This window comes from Plecotus auritus (assembly GCF_963455305.1).
Source record: "Plecotus auritus genome assembly, chromosome: 8".
Lineage (NCBI taxonomy): Eukaryota > Metazoa > Chordata > Mammalia > Chiroptera > Vespertilionidae > Plecotus > Plecotus auritus.
In genome coordinates, this window is record NC_137782.1 from 103114315 (window position 1) to 103126023 (window position 11709).

Consider the following 11709-nt stretch of genomic DNA (forward strand, 5'->3'; position numbering starts at 1 on the left):
TAACTCGCTGACCTGTAACTCTCTGGCCTGTAACTCACTGGCCTGTAACTCACTGGCCTGTGACTCACTGGTCTGTGACTCACTGGCCTGTAACTCACTGGCATGTAACTCACTGACCTGAAACTCACTGGCATGTAATCACTGACCTCTAACTCACTAGCCTGTAACTCAATGGCCTATAGCTCGCTGGCCTGTAACTCTCTGGCCTGTAACTCACTGGCCTGTAACTCGCTTGCCTGTAACTCACTGGCCTGTGACTCACCGGTCCGTAACTCACTGGTCTGTAACTCACTGGCATATAATCACTCGCTCATGACTCACTGGCCTGTAACTCGCTGGCCTGTAACTCACTGGCCTGTGACTCACTGGTCTATAACTCACTGGCCTGTAACTCACTGGTCTGTAACTCGCTGGCTTGTATCTCACTGGCATATAATCACTAGCCTGTAACTCACTGTCATGTAATCACTGGCTCATAATTCACTGGCCTGTAACTCACTGGCCTGTAACTCACTTGTCTGTAATTCTGTGGCCTGTAACTCTCTTGCTTGTACCTCACTGGCCTGTAACTCGTTGGCCTGTAACTCACTGGCTTGTAACTCACTGGCAGGTAATCAATGGCTTACAACTCACTAGCCTGTAAATCACTGGCCTATAACTCGCTGACCTGTAACTCTCTGGCCTGTAACTCACTGGCCTGTAACTCACTGGCATGTAATCACTGGTTCGTAATTCACTGGCTTGTAACTCACTGGTCTGTAACTCACTGGCCTGTAACTCACTGGCCTGTAACTCACTGGCCGGTAACTCACTGGCCTGCAACTCGCTGGCCTGTAACTCACTGGCCTATAACTCGCTGGCCTGTAACTCTGGCCTGTAACTCACTGGCCTGTAACTCACTGGCATGTAATCACTAGTTCGTAATTCACTGGCTTGTAACTCACTGGTCTGTAACTGGCTGGCCTGTAACTCACTGGCCTGTAACTCACTGGCCTATAACTCGCTGACCTGTAACTCTCTGGCCTGTAACTCACTGGCCTATAACTCGATGGCCTGTAACTCACTGGCCTCAAACTCACTGGCATGTAACTCACTGACCTGAAACTCACTGGCACGTAATCACTGACCTATAACTCGATGGCCTGTAACTCACTGGCCTGTAACTCGATGGCCTGTAACCCACTGGCATGTAACTCACTGGCATGTAATCACTGGCTCATAATTCACTGGCCTGTAACTCACTGGCCTGTAACTCACTGGCCTGCAACTTGCTGGACTGTAACTCAATGGCCTGTAACTCGATGGCCTGTAACTCACTGGCCTGTAACTTGCTGGCCTGTAACTCACTGGCCTGTGACTCTTGGTCTGTAACTCACTGGCCTGTAACTCACTGGTCTGTAACTCGCTGGCCTGTAACTCACTGGCATATAATCACTAGCCTGTAACTCACTGTCATGTAATCACTGGCTCATAAATCAGTGGCCTGTATCTCGCTGGCCTGTAACTCACTGGCCTGTGACTCACTGGTCTGTAACTCACTGGCCTGTAACTCACTGGTCTGTAACTTGCTGGCCTGTAACTCACTGGCATATAATCACTAGCCTGTAACTCTCTGTCATGTAATCACTGGCTCATAATTCACTGGCCTGTAACTCACTGGCCTGTAACTCACTTGTCTGTAATTCTGTGGCCTGTAACTCTCTTGCTTGTAACTCACTGGCCTGTAACTCGTTGGCCTGTAACTCACTGGCCTGTGACTCACTGGTTTGTAACTCACTGGCCTGTAACTCACTGGTCTGTAACTCGCTGGCCTGTAACTCACTGGCATATAATCACTAGCCTGTAACTCACTGTCATGTAATCACTGGCTCATAATTCAGTGGCCTGTAACTTACTGGCCTGTAACTCAATGGACTGTAACTCACTTGTCTGTAATTCTGTGGCCTGTAACTCACTGGCTTATAACTCGCTGGCCTGTAACTCTCTGGTCTGTATCTCACTGGCCTGTAACTCACTGGCATGTAATCACCGGCTCGTAATTCACTGGCTTGTAACTCACTGGTCTGTATCTCGCTGGCCTGTAACTCACTGGCATGTAACTCACTGGCATGTAATCACTGGCTCGTAATTCACTGGCATGTAATCACTGGCTCGTAATTCACTGGCCTGTAACTCACTGGCCTGTAACTCACTGGTCTGTAACTTGCTGGCCTGTAACTCACTGGCATATAATCACTAGCCTGTAACTCACTGTCATGTAATCACTGGCTCATAATTCACTGGCCTGTAACTCACTGGCCTGTAACTCACTTGTCTGTAATTCTGTGGCCTGTAACTCTCTGGCATGTAACTCACTGGCCTGTAACTTGCTGACCTGTAACTCACTGGCCTGTAACTCACTGGTCTGTAACTCGCTGGCCTGTAACTCACTGGCATATAATCACTAGCCTGTAACTCACTGTCATGTAATCACTGGCTCATAATTCACTGGCCTGTAACTCACTGGCCTATAATCATTGGCCTATAACTTGCTGGCCTGTAACTCACTGGCCTGTAACTAACAGGCATTAATCACTGGCTAGTTACTCACTGTCCTGTAGCTCAGGGCATGTAATCACTGGCCTGTAACTCACTGGCATGTAATCACTGGCCTGTAACTCACTGGCCTGTAACTCACTGGCATGTAATCACTGGCCTGTAACTCACTGGCATGTAACTTGCATAAGAGTTTTGAGGCACTAGCAGTACAGGACTCGGTTGAACTCAGTGTTGCTTAGACCTGGGCAGTGAGGAACCTGCACACCTATGTGATGAAAAGTGAGACCATGGTGTACTTTTTTGTGTGTTCAGGATTCTGAATATTTGAAATTCTGTACTTGTAATGCCTTAATAATTGATCTATTAGAATAGTAGTCCTATAACTTGATTTTAAAAGGTATAATTGAGTAAGTGATTTAGACTTGCATTTTAAGTAGAATCCTTATGAAGTTGATACATAGCACCTGGGGGTATTTATATGTAGCTTTGGAATTTCTAAGAGAACTTAAATATATAAGAATTAATTTATTGGGGGTGGAGGATGATTTTAGTCAAAGTACACAAGAAGCAAAGTAAAGTGCATTAAATTTATAAATACAGCCCTAACCAGTTTGGTTCAGTGGATAGAGCGTTGGCCTGCAGACTGAAGGGTCCCAGGTTCAATTCCGGTCAAGGGCATGTACCTTGGTTGCAGGCAAATCCCAAGTAAGGTGTATGCAGGAGGCAGCTGATCAATGTTTCTCTCTCATCGATGTTTCTAACTCTCTATCACTCTCCCTTCCTCTCAGTAAAATATCAATAAAATATATTTTAAAAAATTTATAAGTACAGTTTAAAAATACATGCAGATATTTAGTTTACTAAATTTGTAAATGGGATAACCCAGTGGTTGGCAAACTCATTAGTCAACAGAGCCAAATATCAACAGTACAACAATTGAAATTTCTTTTGAGAGCCAAATTTTTTAAACTTAAACTTCTTCTAATGCCACTTCTTCAAAATAGACTATGTGGTATTTTGTGGAAGAGCCACACTCAAGGGGCCAAAGAGCCGCATGTGGCTCGTGAGCCGCAGTTTGCTGACCACGGTGCTAAGATACTCCCCTGAAACCTCCCCTAGGATTCCCGTCAGAGAAAGAAAGATAAAAAGCCTCAAGACAAAGGACCCAGGGTGTGGTCACTACAAGACTTACAATTAGGGGAGCAGCAGGCAGCAGCAGCTCATCTCAGGCTCACCCCTGAGCCTGTCTCCAAGGCCCCCTTTTCTCTGCCTTCCCAGTGACCTGACAGCAGCCCTGCCTTGGCTCACTTCTGTCACTGACCTTTACTTCTCAGGGGGTTCACGCAGCCCAGTGTGGCCCACTTCTCTCTATAGTATTTCTAAAAAACCGAAGCAGCCCCACCTAGGTTCTCTCCTATTGCTTCTTCTACCCACGCCCTCCGTATTTCACTGTCCCAGCTTTAATATACATACTCTCAAAATCACTTGGACTTGTGTTGTGAAATCTTTACAAAGTCAAGAACCCACACACTACCAGCCAGTCAGAGGCAGACCCACTCTGGGCCCAGTCCCGTCCGGTAACAAGACCTTCACCTTCTCACTGAGACTATTGCAGTAGCTTCCTAATTATTCTCCAATGTTCTCTAGTCTCCGTGAACTCAATTTCGTTTCCTCCTCAAAAACCTACAGCCCATAGAATGATGCTGAAGAATCTTCACTCTGGATGCATGTCCCTGCTCTAAATGTCTTGTGTGACTCTGGAGAAATTATTTCCTTTCCTCGAGCCTCTGTACCCTTCCCTCATTGTGCTGTTGCAGGAACAGTTGTTCAGGTGGTACACTGCACGAGTGAACCAGCTGATGGCACAAGTGAAAACTGAAACCCAGCCCACGCGCCAGTCACCAAGCCAGTCCCCTGGCCTGAGCTGAGGCCCAGTCTGGTCAGAGGAGGAAGCACCTCTTCTCCATTTGCCCAAAGGTGTAATTATTAAGGATTCAGACTCTTCAGATTTCTACTCCAACACAGATATAGTCCTTGCCCTACTTGTCACTCAGATCCCAAATTCCACTTCTCCCAAATATGCCACTTGAGCACCCAGTGTATGCTTTGTCCTCTCGGCAGCAGCTTGTCCTCCTATTGTCCACCAGGGGGACACCTCTTCTCGGTGGCCCTGGGTCTGGGAAGGCTCTGTGCAGCCCCCCCAGCCTGGACTCCCTCTCCAGTCAATTGCACATGCTGGCCACACAGTTAATGAGCATTTATGTCACAGGTTTGAATTGTGCTTTTGATTTGGGGCTCTATTTCCTCCTTTTCTTTTTGTGTGATCTGATGGCAAGACACATTCATGTCTGCTGCTCTAAGCTCAGTAGTCCTGGCAAAGCTGGATTTGTATCTAAGCTCTATCAGGTTGCAATTTGGAAAACAAGGGCTAGAACAGAGTTTAAGGAGTAAACATGTATGTCATGAAGGAGCCAGATTAGAGAAAAAAGATTTTTAAAAAACTTTTTAAATTAAAGCAATAATACACAATGGCCATAGATAAATTTAAAAAATACAGATAAATAAAAAGAAGAGAAATCAAAATTACTCTTAATCCCTCCACCCATAGATAATCATTGTTATCATTTTGCTCTATAACCTTATAAATGTTATTTTATACTAGAGGCCTGGCTCAGGGCTTCTGGCTGAGTGGTGCTCGCCCTGTGGGAGCACACTGACCACCAGGGGGCAGCTCCCGCATTGAGTGTCTGCCCCTGGTGGGCAGTGTGCATCATAGCAACTGGCTGTTCTGCTGTTCAGTCGATTTGCATTATATAGGGTTTTATTATATAGGATACACACACACACACACACATATATATATATATATATAAACAAAAAATTAGATTACTGTAATACTTTTTAATTTAGGAACTCATGAGCATTTCCAATGATATAAAGTATTTTAATAGAATGATGATATTTCTACCTGCATAGTATTCCCCTGGGTGGTTATACCATAATTTATTTTAATTTTCTCATTTAGCCTGATTTTCATTTTTCTCTGTTGTATATAATGCTGAAGTGAACATACTCATAACTAAATATTTGGTATAGCACATACAGGGTGTCCCCCAAAAATGTACGCACTGTAACAACTGAGAGCTCAATTTTGAAAATAAAATGCATTTTAAGAAACACTGCCTTTATAATTATTCAAAGTGTGTGCATTGTTGGTGGACGCCATATCGTTTAAGAATAAATGCCTAGAAATAGAACTGCTGAGTCAGAGTATGTTTAAGGCTTTTGATTTCTGCAACTAAACTGGCCCTGAGAAGCGCTGTACCAACCTAACCGATCCATTCAAGCTCAACCATCTGCAGTCCCCCCACCTTCATCAAAATGGGAGTTGTCAGACCTTTAAAGCTGGAACTGGTCTCAAGATAGCCAGCAGCAAGGGTCTAATCTGAGTGTCATTGGAATCAGTTTAGGGGGAGCATTATGTGCTTCCTTAAGCCCCAGTGACTCCTCTGTGCAGCCAAGCTTGAGGAAAGTAAGGGCCAGAGAAGGTGAATAACTCACTAAGTTGATGCATGGGAGGGAGAGAAATGAAATTTATCCAAAAGTTAAAAAAATAAATAAAATGATGCATTTATGTGGACAATCTATACATATAAAGAGGTAATATACTAATTTGTCCGTTATGGTGTCCTAGTCACGACCAGTCTGTGGGCGGGGACGGGGGGCGGGGACTTCCGCCCCCAGTGCTAACGTCACACTGCCTGCGTGCGTCCCTGCCCAGCCCAGCACTGAGGTGAAGCTGCCTGCCTGCATGCCCGGCTAGGGACGTGACACTGCCTGCGTGCGTCCCCATTCAGCGCTGACATGATGCTGCGGGGGGGGGGGGGGGGGGGGGGGCGGGGGGGGGGCTGGGCTTGATGGGAGACCTCAGGCTGTGCCCCCCGCCCCAGCTCCAGGCCAGGACACCTTAGGCTGTGCCCCCCACCCAGTGGGTCTTGATGGGGGACCTCAGGCCATGCCACCTGCCCCAGTGCAGGGCTGGGGGACCTGAGGCTGCGCCCCCCCTACCCAGAGGGCCTTGACAGAGATGGGACCGGCTGGGTCTGGTTCTCACCCAATGGGGGTGGGGCCAGCCGGGTCTGGGTCTCCTGTGTTTTCAAAGTGTGTGCAGGTGGTGGGCAGGGACTTGACTCTAGGTCAGGGGTCCTCAAACTTTTTAAACAGGGGCCCAGTTCACTGTCCCTCAGACCGTTGGAGGGCCGGACTATAGTTTAAAAAAAAAACTATGCACAAATTCCTATGCGTACTGTGGGCCCAGGACGAGTCGGCTGCTAAGCAGGACAGGCAGCGGCACCCGGCGGGCTGGATAAATGTCCTCGGTGGGCTGCATGTGGCCCGTGGGCCGTAGTTTGAGGACGCCTGCTCTAGGGTCATGCGGCTTGCCCCAGATTTGACAGGAGGGAGATTTTATATACATTTTACTAATTTTCTTTCATTTCTGACACTTCTATTATAAAGAGCAAATAGCAATATTTAAATATTTCTTCTAATTAATTCCCTTTTAATGTGCATGAATTTCATGCACTGGGCCACTAGTTAAGTAATAATCATTTATAGTTAATCATTGATAAAACACCTGGTAATCTAGGTGTTTATATTTGAAATCTCAATTTAAGCCTGCAGACTATTTGAGAAAATGGGATAGAAGGAATGCTAATCTTTCTTCCATTACATGGAGAAACCATTGTTAGAAAGGAGTTCATAGGCAAATATTCATTTTAAAACATATTTTTAAGTCTGCCTTAAAGGAAGGGTGGGAATGAGTATGAATTACATAGATGAGCTATGCATGCGTTTGTATTTTCAAAATAAAATTCATTTTTTACAAAAGCTCCAACAAGTAAATTTGTGTCAAGACAAAAATTAAAAAATAACACACACACAAAAATGCATTTTTAAACAAAAATCAACCCTGATAATATACACTGACTGGCCAGATTATTATGATCTCTGAACGCATAATAATCTGGCCACTCAGTGTAAGTCAAGTTACTGGGTTATTTTTTTTGTGTGTGGAAAAAGTGCCCTTGAAAGTTAAAAGATTTCCCCGTAGCAACAAAATACTATGACTGTGGGTTTAAGAATCTTTAGTGAATAGCAGTAGAACACAATTGGGTTTTGTAATTATTTTACATTTCATTTAACTCAACTGTAAGAAAAAGTGTGCAAGGTCATGCTCATGAGTTCAACACGCAGATGTGTGTGTGCGTGTGTGTGAGAGTGTGTGTGCATGTGTGAGTGTGCATGTGTGTGCGCGCATGTGTGTGTGCGTGCGCATGTATGAGTGTGTGTGCATGTGTGAGAGTGTGTGTGCATGTGTGTGAGTGTTTGTGCATGTGTGAGTGTGTGAGAGTGCATGTGTGCATGTATGAGTGTGTGTGCATGTGTGTGCACGTGTGTGAGTGTGTGTGTGCATGTGTGAGTGTGTGTGTATGTATGAGTGTGCATGTGTGTGTGCATGTGTGCGTGTGTGTGAGTGTGTGCGTGCGTGTGTGTGAGTGTGTGCGCGCGTGTGTGTGTGTGAGTGTGCGTGTGTGTGGGGGGGGAATGGAGAAGCTCAGGAGTGGGCCTAGCATGGTCCCTTAGAGATCAGCTGAGTTAGCAGCTGCAAGCAGCGGTTACCACTTTACAAGAAACAGTCGCAGTAGCACCTTTTTTCTGAGAAAGGAAGCCTCTCGGAAAGGAAAGGAAAGGCCCTTGGCTTCGTTGCGTGCTGCTCTTGGGCTGGTGGGGCGCTGCCTGTGGTTTTGAAGGCCTGAGTGCCGGTCCTGCCGAGTCTGCCACGCCCCTTAGTGAGAGGGCAGGCGCTTCCTCCTGGTGACCGGTGACCGGCCGTCCTGGAGCCACTGTGTCTGCGCACGGCCTGCTCCCTCCCCGAGCACCTCCCTCCAGGCAAGCCTCACTGCACTCAACTCTCACGCAGGACACAACTGGAGAGCAGAACATTCCCGAACGCCATTCTGCGTGTGGACACTGAGGCCAAGGAGAAAGCAGCCAGCCATGTGTGTTTGGAGAAGACAGCGCTTCCTGCAGGCCATGAGTGACCTCCTCTGGGACAGGACTGATCACCCTCTGGTTTCGCGCCTCCTTCCGTGGCAGATCAGTCAGGAGGCCACTACACCAGAGGCCACTCCCTGGCGGCTCTGCACACCTGCTGCCCCGCACCCTGAAGCAGGCTCTCCCCCTCCGCGGGCAATGCTGTATTGGGGGCTCTGTCCTTACACACGTTAGTTCAGCAGCCCCCTGACCTCTACACACTCATGCCAGTAGCCGCCCAAAGCCCCCAATGGTGACAACAAAAATACCTCCAGACATCGACAAATGTGCCCTGGGGTAGGATCACACCACATGCATGCACACGCATGCACACATTCACACACGTGCGCACACACATGTACACAAGCACATGCATGCACACATTCTCACGCGCGCACACACACAGCGGAGGAGAGCATGGGCCGGTGGGGCCTGCGCACAGGACGGGCTGGAGCGGGGTGCGCTGCTGGCAGCGTTCTGAGGCGCGGGGTCTGGGGTACCCGCAGCAGCAACAGCAGCCAGTGCGCACCCCAGCTTCCGGAATCTCGTTTTTATCCCCAGACACGTCCACAACATGATTGTATCTTGCAGACCAGAAACCAGAGCTAAGCAGCATTCTTAAGGTCACCAGACCCCCAAGGCTCCGACCCCAGGTCCTCACGCTCTTACTGTTCCTGCAACAGCAGCAGCGCGGATGCTGGACTGGAACCGAACACAGCAGGAGCAGGGGCCCGTTCCAGAGTGACTCGGCCACCGGTGAGGAGCTGGCTTTTTAAACGCAAGTGCCAAAGACTCTTGTGTACTTTCTGATGCAAACTCTCAGTGAACAAGGCCTGAGAGATCATTTAGTTTGAAATAATTTTTAAATTTTTACTACAACAGCCAACATCATAGCTAAAGGTAAAACCATAGAGACATACTACTCTCGTTCCTATTTATTAAACAAAAGTCTCGCTATCCTCACCATCAGACAAGAAAAAGAAGTAAGGGCCATGGAAACAGGAGAAAAACAAACTCGTTATTATTCTGTTATGATCACCTCTGCCGAAAATTAAATGAATCCACTAAAATGGTGACATTTTTGTGTGCTTTTTACATTTTCAAAATTTTATTCACATATTTATAAGCAGAAAAGTCTTTTAAAACATAATGTGGACATAAATCCTGAGTCTGTCATCTGCCCTGCTCAGGTCTCCCAGACAGACTGCTCCCTCTTCCCGACCTTCCGTGTCTCACGCAGGTTGGCGCTCGCACTGAGCTGCTTGGCTCCTCACTCCCTCGGTCTGTGCTCTTTCCCCATACTGCCACTCTCTTCATGCCGGGACCTGCACCGTCTCCATTTGACTCAGCTTGCCCAGGAGTCACATATTCTGGAAAGTTCTCCAGGAATTCTTGTGCCCTGTCCTCACTACTCTTCCTAGATCACCTGAACTTTGTGTGTAAGTAAGAAAATCAATGAAACTTAGATTGAAGATGGTATTTCACTGGAGGGAGGTGGATTTTACTTTATGCTGAAGTAACTTACATTTTTAACATGAGATATTTTCAAGAGTTGCATCTTACTTGTGTTTTAAACTTGTAGGGGAAGAAGAAACATCATTTTCCCTCTGCCCTTCTAGGTTCCATAGCTGAGATCCCGCTCCTTGTAATGGGAGACAGGCTAACAAGAGAAAAACAAGTTTAATGACATGAGTGTCTCATGTATACCTGAGAGAGGCCCAGGAAAATGGAGTAAAACTCTCCAAAATGGCCCAAGCACCACCAGAGATTCCAGATCCAGCTAAAAAGCAAAAGAAAGATGTTGGAGGAGAGGCCTGTTGTTGGAGGTCACGGGAGAAAGCAGAGTACACAGGGTAAGATTGCGACGCAGAGTAAAGTTGGCACCTTCTTCATTGAGAGTGTCTTGCGATTTAGCATCTTCCTTTTCTTCCTGATATAGAGGGAGACTTCTTCGTGAACATAAACACCCTTTGCAAAAGGGGGACTTCTACTCTGCTAGCAGAGCTCGCCTGCATCGCTGTTTCCTCAAATTAACCCTGTGCCAAAAAGACGCATTTGGGGGTGATCTATTCTGCGCCCCTTTAACCCTAGACTCAGAACCAGCGTGTTGAGCTCAACTCAAAATACCTTTAAAACACAAATTTGTTCTATCACTGAGGATGTTTATGGTTCTGTTCTCCAGTCAGTTTTCAATAGTCTGAAAACAGGCATAAAAAACATAAAACAGATGTTTAAAGTCTTTCTAATTAGGCCCTCTGTGGGGGTCTGGAAAGCAGGATGGATTCCCACAGTAGCCTTCACGGAATATTTTTGTTTGTTTTATTGTTCATAACACTTTGTGGCCCCTGCTATTCTGCTATCTGCAGCAATGACCCACATCTCTTTCTGACTTCATCTGTTTCCTTTTGAACTCCCCAATGAGGACCTTCAGATCCTTCTTCCCCTTATAAAGTATTCTCTTGTCCATTTTTTTGTTTGTTTGTTTCCCCTTTTAATGAAGGTATCTTAGTAGTGAGCTCAGCCAAGGGAGTAAAAAAAAAGATCAAGTCTCTTGTTGAGGAACAACTAGGAGTAAACAAACTTGCCTTTTTACATGTGAAGTCACACGTGGTAATGGTGGTAAGACGGTAAGGAAATCAGGGTTTCCTGGCCAGAGGAAACAAGTGCATATTCTCAGCAGAATTGTTGATGTTTCTATAACCCATGAGCCGTCCCGGCCTGGGTGTGTTCCCCCTTGCCAGCCCATCTGACCCCCAGAAAAAACCGGTTGGTAACTAGCTGGTCTGCTTCCAGCGGTTGCATTGGAAGCAGGATCAGCCTCATTCAGTTGTTCATTCCTAAGACTTGTGGGGAGAGAGAGGGTGAAGGAAGCACTCCATTCTGGTTCAACTTTAATTTTATTTGCTGGCCATCAAAAGCGTTTATTTGGCTAGGTCACACCAAATAGATACATAAGAAGTTGCTTCTCAGCCATCGAGCCATTTTCTAGTTTAAACCAAAACACACTCATCACAGGAGCCCCAAACCCAATGCAGCTCTTTTATCTCTTTCCCACAGGGAGAAGCCCTCAACATT